Raw genomic sequence first — 9,117 nt, 5'->3', positions numbered from 1 at the left:
TTTTCTATGTGGTATTTTTAGTTTTCATTCTTTCTTGACATCCCACTCCATTTCGGTTGCACTCTTCAGTCTGACAGGGTGCAGAAACTTTGTAGAAATTTTAGTTTCTCAGCAGCAGTTAGTTTTGTTCTCTGACTTCCTGACAGTGCCAAAATGCAGCTGCTTTTGTCCTGGGTGCAAAGCACCTCTGCATGGTTGGCTACCTGCATTTTCCAATGTTTTGTCCGTCTTTTTAGCCTGAAATCTTGGCCCATCCAGTCTACTGCCTGAGTGCAGCTGTACTGTGCTCAGTAGCTGTGACAAGCCTCCAGGGCTATCCATCCATTTGGGGAGTTTCCTTAGTGTTTAGGTGATCAAAGTTCACTTAGGTGCCTGCATATGTACTTTACACATTTCCTTTCTTGATGACCTTTGTGGGTATATTTTGGAATTATTGCTAAGCTTAGACCTTTATACTTACAAGAAAGTTCAGTACCTACAGTGAAGCTAATTTACCACAGCTAAAACCTGGCCTGTGCTTACGAGGGAACAGGAGTAAAATTAAATTTGCATTAAAATTTTCAAGAGGATTTTTGTTGTTTTTTTCCGTGAAATGTGACATAAATATATGATTGTCATTTTAGCCTTTTTCAACAATCTCATAAGTGACTGGGCAAGAGACTTTTGCCTCTTCCAAGTTATGTTATACATAAAAGTAGTGATGTTTATGGACTTGATATGGTACACCTGGAGAACTGTAGCACCTCTTATTATATCCTGAACATACTACATTAGAGTTCCTCAGGCTGAACAAATATATTGTTTGAAAAACAGCAAGCAGTCAAGTATTTAGAGACTAATGTAATGGATATGCACGAAGGAATGGAATTATTAAATTTGAACATTAAGCCTTTGCATTGAGATTTCCAGACTTCTGAGTCTGTGCTCAGTGCTTATCTGTGCTTTTGCAGTTTTAAAGTCTTAGTAGAAAAATAATGACAATATAGTTGTCTGTATCTGTAGTATGCGTATCGGCAAATACTGATGTGTTTTATATGTCACAATAATTGTGTTATTTGGCTTATACCTTCAAGCAAGGACCTAGTAGAATTAATAAGGAACCAGGATTTTTTTGGAAATTAGGACATGTCTGATCCCTGGAGGTAGCAGGCGTTTCACATCCTATAAGTGTTTAACCGTATATCTTATGATATTTGAGTTATGCCCTTCCAGGTATTTAAATTGAGACCAACTGTAACTAAGGGGTTGACAATTTTCTTTTTTTATTTAAATTCAGCACCTAGCATGTAGCTCCTCTCAAAGATAACCAGTGGAACAGGAATGCAAACGAGACATTTCAAAATCAAACAAAGAGCTGATTTCTGGGCCAAAACTGTAACTGTGACGCACAAACCAAAATGGTGGTATGGCACTGTACGCTTGGTAACTCTTCATCCTTAACATTGTGCGATGAGCTTGAAAGTTTGTTAGAGTTGGCTTTTGTTTCTGTTCATATTTTTCAGTAGGCTCCTAGTGGGGACAGGGAAGGGGGAAGGAGGAGAACTGAAAGAACTGATTCAAAGTGAACAGAATCAGAGAAAGGACCTGATGATCTCTGTGAGATTTGAAACATGCTCTTGAAAAACAAATTGGTTGTAGGGAATCTACATGTCCATTTATTTGCTGAGACCTAAGCAAGCCAGCTAGCCTTTCCCAAGGAATTTGTTTATACCTAGTATTCTTTTCCTGGAATTTATTAATCGATGAAACTGAGTAACTTTTCTTTGTGGTCAAGCTTATTGAGTTATTGATGACAGATTTATTTTCTCAAATACATTTTTAATGTCTCAGTTTTATGGGTTTATCGACTTGTTCTACATTTAAGTTACATTTCTTTTTAATTCACAAAGGAGACAAACTGGCTTTTATCCACAGTATGAAAACATCTCAGTACATACATTTCTACAACTTTAATTGCTCTGAGGAAAAAAAAAATCAGCCTGGTATATATATTCCCATATTTCTGTGCTTGTATGTTTAGTTTGCACTTTTTCTTGTTTACAAGTTCCTGAATGGCTTGGGCAAATAGCTGTTACAGGCAACAACATGAAAAAATGAAGGCTGCCTTTTAATAGCCTTGCTGCTAATTGTACAGCATCTTATAAGCATAATCATATTTCAAACCTTAAAATATTGCGGAGGTTTAGATGCATTTATCCTCACAAATGCATTAACTTTAGCTTTTAAGACTGAGTTTACTTCCCACAGACTCTTTCTTTTCCCCATTTTATTCTGAGCAGATGAAATAAAGTCTAATTATTAACAGAAACATTATTTGTTTCATTATTTGACTTTGACTTCAGTTATAAAGCAGAGTAAGGAAGTAATGCTTTTGAGGGCCATGATATATGTCGCTTAAAGTATAATTCCTCAGTGCAGAAGCAAAGAAAGTAGCTGAGCAGTGAAATGACCCTGTGATTCAGGATCATGCTGTAACTGATGCTGATGGTGGAGAAGGAGTAGTCTTCTTTCTGTGCACAAACCAGACTCCTGAGCTTCAGCCTGGCATTTGTTCTAGCCTTTAGTTAATTTTTTTTTCCAGTTGCACTAGGGTGACTGTGGAAATGATCCAGGTTTATTAAAAAAAACAAAGCAAACAAAAAAACTGACTAAACCAGCACATACCATCACCTATACAGTGTTTAGATAGCACTTTATTCATATGGATTTTAATATGTCCTATCTCAACTTTTCAGTTGGATTAATATGCCTTATCCCAACTCCCTAAGGTGTAACAATAAATTGCAGGGTAGGGATTTGTAGGTTAAGTTTTAAACTACTGAGGGATTCCTCCCTGGTGTGGGAAAATACTGTGCCAGAACCTGACCCTTGACAATGGGGCTTTTCTTTGCTCTGTGTTGCCTCTCCCAGACACAATCTAGGAATCTGAAATACCCACAGTGGCAGTGCACATAAGGAGGTACCTGTTGGGTGAGAAATATGAGGTGAAGTCTCAGTGATGGGTTTCTTCCAAGGCCTCTTCTTTTCTGCTCTGCTCTCTGGACTTCTAAATGGCATTGATGTTGCCCTGAGTGAGGTACCCCTCCTCCCACCCCCACTGACACTTTTGATCAGATTTAACATCTTGTACCCAATTTCCATTCTCTGATTGATGTATTATTTCTTCTGCAGTATTCTAGGATTTGCTCCCTTTTTTGTAACCCAGTCACATTATCTTTCAAAATCTTCATTTTCTTCTGCTTAAAAGCTTGGTCTCAGATGCTTTCAGATCTGACCTCACTTTTGCCAATCCTCTTCTCTTTCATTTGCAGAAGTATTTATAATAATTTTGAAAAAATTTAATTTCTTCAAGTAGAAAAGCCAGTATTAGCTGTGTTACTATGGTAACTGACTCTTCTTTCATGGAAATTAATGTGATTCTTGGTCATCTGACCCTGCAGGAAGATTGATTTCATTCAAAAGTTTTGTTACTATAGGTCTTTATCTGTCTTCAAATACCAGTGGCATGGTTCTCCTCTTACATTCACGTCCAGTGATTTAACTTAGCCTGATTTCATTTCACTTACCTCTGGTTTACACTGGTAAGAGGAGAGGAAAGTAAAAATGCCAAACTATACTTTGGTCTTATTTTAACAGTGATTGTTGATGCAAGTTTTGGTGATGGGACAACTGCTTGATTTCTGTAATGGGAAAAGCCAACTTGCACACTCAAAGATCCTCAGACTTCTGTAACTTCAGATCTTCATTTTCATATAAACTCAAACTTCATAATTTGAGTTAATTTCTGCTTAATGTAATTCTAATACCTAGGAAAGAAGCTATGAACTAATCTCTGTGGACTGGTGTGGGATGATCAGTTAAGATAGTTTTTTTCATTTGGCAGAGGGAAGACACTTTTTTTTACTCAAATATTAGTTTGTTTTTTTTTTCTGTCCTGTGCAAACAAGCATCACTTCATGACTAAATTTGCTTTTTGAGAAAGATATCTGAAGGTTGATGGTGGTAATAGTCTTGTTTCTCAAGAGTTTTTTTCTTCAAAAACTTGAACGTTATGCAAACTCCAGTCTTCAAGTGATCTGTGGTTGCTTATGTTTGGTTCACAGGGAAATTGGAAGCATGCTGTCATATGTAAGGAGTATACTGTTATCTTTTTTCTCATTCTATACTTCCATAGCTTGATCTATTTAAAGCAGTAAGAATCTTTTTTTAATAGCTTTTTACAGTACACCAATACTTCCTGAATTTAGGTCAGTTTAAAGGACTTCTATCACCTAATCACACCAGTACTACCTTTCAAAATTGCACTAATTCTGATAAAATGCCAGTGGTGTCTTAAGAGGTTTTTGTCCTTCCCTTTAATGACCTTAGAAAAGTTGCAAAACAAATCTGACACATTTTCATCTTGCCATGTTTGAGTGCTACTTTGCCACCTTTTTCTTTCTAAGCTAAAGGAAGTAAACGATAGTCATGGTCCCTTCTACGAATATATATTCTTTTAAAGAGCACCACTGTTCTGCATGCATCACTGATGCTTTGTCTTACATAAACACCGAATAAGTGGCCAGAGTACGGTTCACTGCTTTTAAAAATTTTCCCAGTATAATACTAATATTGGTCATACTCTCCTGATGACTTACAGAGGACTTATCAAGAAAGGCTGTTTTACTTAGAAGGAAAATCCTTGATAAGCAAATAGCTAAAGGAGATACTCATCCTTCAGCATCCTTGCACCCATCTGTCATGAGGGGAAAAACAAGTTCCATGTTTGTGTACTCTATGTGACAAAGTTTGCTGCTTGTATTGAGGCTGCAGCCAATTATTCAAGATAACATGAGTACCACTTGTTAGGTGGTGAATGTACACTTCCAGTTTGTTTTTAGTGAGCTTAAGAACAACTGATTGAAAGAGAAAATCTGTCACCACTGAACTGGATGATCCTGCTGCCCATGCTGTGAACAAATCTTCTTGCCATTGCAGCACATTGGGACATATTTTGTATTTCTCTTTTTTTCTTTTTCTTGTGTATTTTCTTACAAAATTGCTAACGCTTCCCAACTTGTGATATTCTCTGATTGGTTTCTCTGTGTCTTTACTTCCTCAGTGCAAACAGTTTGCAAATCTCATTGAACATCAAAATCTTTTAATAAAAATCTCCCTGTATCCAGTAAACAGGATCCTTTACACAGCAGGATATGTATGTACATGACTGCAGTGTGGTATGTTGTGAGATAACAGGAAAAATCGCCCAGTCACAGGTGCTGTGAGACTCTGGCACTGCTGTAAATATTCAGGGGGTGGGGATAGCCCAGGGCATGCACTTCCAGCTGCATCTGATCAGGCTCATCAGCCTGCTCCTACCACTTGCTATTTTTATTTGGGTATCAGAATCCCCAGCTTCTGTGTTCTAATACCCTGCAACATACAAAGTATAGCACAAGAAGCTTTAAGTGCCTTAAAAAGTGCCTGCTGAATCTCTGCAGCCCGGAGCCTACCTGGTTGCCCTATATCTGGAGAGATGCAGTGGAGGTAAGTGGAGCTGATGTTGTGGTAGTTGAAAGTTCAAGTGAGAAAGAACTATTCCCGCTTTGGAGAACCTCCCACCAGGAATGCCTTGCTGGCATGCGCTCTGCCTCGTGGCAAAGGAGCACTCCGTTCTGGGGCAAGGGACTTGGTTGTCTCCAACAGGTTGGTGTGATGGGGGGAAAGTTGATCCTTCCCTTTGGTCTGCTCTTAAAGTATTTAGATTTACCTTGCTCCTTTAAGAGCTCATTCTTGTATGCTGTCTTGAAAGCTCTTCCAAAGGAAGGCCTTAATTTAGCAGATTAAGTGCAGCCCATGCGTAATTCTATTTAATAAGCAAAGAGTAGTGGCCTTCCTAGCTGAGCCTTAGTGACTCTGTAGCACAGTCCTGCATAGAGCAGATAGCACAGATTGTTTTAGAATGACAAAGGCACAGACATCTTTGGCAGACTGCATTTGAGGGAAGAGATTGCTGTTTTCTCATGAGGGTGTGAACTAAATCTTACTACAGTAAATGTTAGTCCTTCTATTGTGGAAGCATTGGTCTTTGTATCAAGAGAAAAAATAAAATCCTCTTCTACTAAGTATGTATCCATGCAGTGTGGATACCTAGTGCATCTGTATTACAGACTGCAACAAATGTTACAAACATTGATCTCAACAGGACTATTTCTCAGGCCAGATCTCTCAATTTACCTGCACTATCTTCCTTTTTTCTGATAAAAGTCGTTGCATGTCCAAGTTACTATTTGTATTACTTAAAGATTAATCTTCTGCATTGGAGTTATAATGGAGACCCTCTCAGTCAGTGGCTGACTCGTTCTAGCTGTAAATGGAAACCCATTTTGAAGTGCATAACACTAGAGATTCTTGAACTACAGCAGTTATTTAAGAGTTTCTGGATGAAATTCAAGGTACTGGCTTGACATTTACATTCTGCGTGGATGATATCCTCTTAAAACCACTTATCCAAGTTTCTGCGTGTGGAAGTGCTTAAACTGGAGAATGGGAAAAGCTTATGATGAGTTCTTCAGTAGTGTACCTCAGCTATGAAACATTTTCCTTTTTGTTTGTGCTTCAGAGCCCTGATCTTTTAATGTCCTGGGTATTTTGCAAAGCTCAGACTTCCTAAGGCAAGGGGAAGGGGGCCGCTAGAATCAGAAATGGGATGAGGCTATTGAGCAAGGGGGATTACTGCTAGAAAAGATATCCATTTAATTTTTAACATTTATTTAATCCTTCTGATATGTTGAAACAAGTATTTTCATATATGGCAATTTATTTGGATTGTATAGTTGGTGATAAGTACTTAATATTTATAAACTGAAATTTGAAGATGTCAGTGCCAAGTGGTTAAGTAATAGAACCTTCATAAAGCAGAGTATGTAAGACTTATTAACTATATCTATTTTTAAAAAGTCCCCTCTTAAATAATCTGAGTTTCTGAACAGTTTTTTTGGTGTATTATGTTAGAGAGTGAGGTGCTGATGGTACCTAAGCTTTACATCTTTGTGTGTGTCATTGAGTATTACCTAGATGCTGCATATTATACACCAAGGTCTTTTTCTTAGTTGTTGTCATTTTTATATGTACTAGAATGAACAGTCTCTTTCCTGTCTTAATATTCTAATGAGAATCAAATACTTGCTTGCCTTAAGTCTTGTGAAGTTTGGGGAAAAACTAAGAGATTTATTTATGTATTTATTATTTGCATAAAATGATAAGCAAGGTTTGTTGTTCCTTTTGACTTCAGAGTTTTGACTTTCTTCTTGCTATGGCTGAGACTGGCATAACTTCATGAAGTTGTATGGGGAAGTTTCAAAGAAAGGTTAATCTGATTTAACCTGTTGTTTTTGCTGTTGTCTTACAGGACTTCACATTTACAAGTGGTTTCTGGTATTTTCTCTGTGTGTGGGGGGTGTTTTTTTGTTTTTTGTTTTTTTTTTTTTTTGTTTTTTTAAATGCACATAGATAAGAGCTTTTGCCTGCATTTTAAATCAGTACTTTAAGATTTGTCTCTCACTTTCCTCTGTGGAACAATGGAAAATAATTGCTGTTAGGAATTTCTTGACAGTTTTGAAAAGCCCCCTTTCAACACTTCTCTCTTGTTCTGCTGTGTTAATTAGGTACACCATCTGCTAATGAACTTCAGCTTGTATAATCACACTAAATTGTGAATTTTTGTGCATTGGCATGTGCATTCTCACCCTGTCTAGTACTCCAGCAATGTCTGCTCTGATCCCTGTTGTATCTCACTGACAGCTTCTTTGGAGATACTCACTTTTTTCCTTCCTTATTCTTGACTTGCTAACAGAACAAAAAATTGGTTATTGTATTTTTATATAAGTCCTGACAATAAGTTTAAAGGAGGAAAAAAAAAAAAAAAAGCCGAAGTACCTCTTCTTAATTTAGTTAGCTAGGATGTTGTTCTTTTTATGCCAGTGTTAATTTATTGTAGTTAATGGGAACCATTTTTGGAGGTAACATAAAAGACACTGGTTTTGAATTTTATGGAGTGCCTGTGGGATGGGGAGGGCACATGCTGTATTACCTTTGTGCAACTTCCAGTGTGAAAACAGCAAACTCTATTTTTGAATAGAAAGGCCATTAGGCCTTGTAGTCACATACTACAGTATGTATGGTGTAAGAAAGACTTGATGTTTACGGTGTGCGCAATGCCCTACACCAGAATTTAGAGTATTACAAAGTCTACTGGGAGGCAGAACCACAGGAGGAAGCTTATTTGTATGCTTGGTGTTATGAAGAGAATAGTAATTTGTGTGGAGTAGAGGGGGGAAAAAAGACAAAGAACCTCTTTGTCCAGAAGCTCTGTAAAATCTAATAAATATGGCATGGTTTGAGGTCCTAAAACACCCAATGATGTCAAATGAGCATCAAACATAACTGCTGTTCTAGGAGACAAAGTAAGGAATGCTGTCTCTTCTGTTTTAAGCTCTTACAGCTCTTTTGTAAATGAGGTGTCTGCTTGTAATTAACATAAAATCTTACAAAACTTCTGAACCCACTGTTTCAGGTGTTCTCATAGCACTTTTTCATCATATGGTCTTTGGGCTCTTTTATAAGCGAAATAAGAAACCACTCAGGGAGATACTAAACAAAGATCTTGTTTTATCAAAATGCCTTTTTCAGGGACTAAGAGGATGCCAACAGCAAGTTGGTCTGGGACTTATTAGATATTATTTCCTAAATCAAAGTAGTGTCAATACACTGCACAGCTACTTTTGCTGCATGTTTTTGAAAGTTTCCTGACATGTATCCCTGCCAACTCCGTGAAGGGTTTTAATGAATTCTCACTTAATTCTTGTTCATTTACAGCACTACTTTTTTAATCAAGCTCATATGTTGCTGTTCAGCTGTTGCACACAGCTTGCTATTCAGCTTGATGCAGAAGCCTTCCAGGAGGAGGCTGTAATTCTCCTGTGATTACTAGGTTCCTCTATCATTCCTTAGTCGTTGTAAAGCTAATTAAAATTTTCAGCAAGTACTCGCCTGGTGTTACTCATTGTGGAACCTGCAAATCGTGTATCCACAGGAACATCGGGTCCTGATGGAGAGGAGGACAGTACAGATCTCTGT

The sequence above is a fragment of the Dromaius novaehollandiae genome, chromosome W, assembly GCF_036370855.1.
Source record: "Dromaius novaehollandiae isolate bDroNov1 chromosome W, bDroNov1.hap1, whole genome shotgun sequence".
NCBI lineage: Eukaryota > Metazoa > Chordata > Aves > Casuariiformes > Dromaiidae > Dromaius > Dromaius novaehollandiae.
This window is presented reverse-complemented; position numbering follows the sequence as displayed.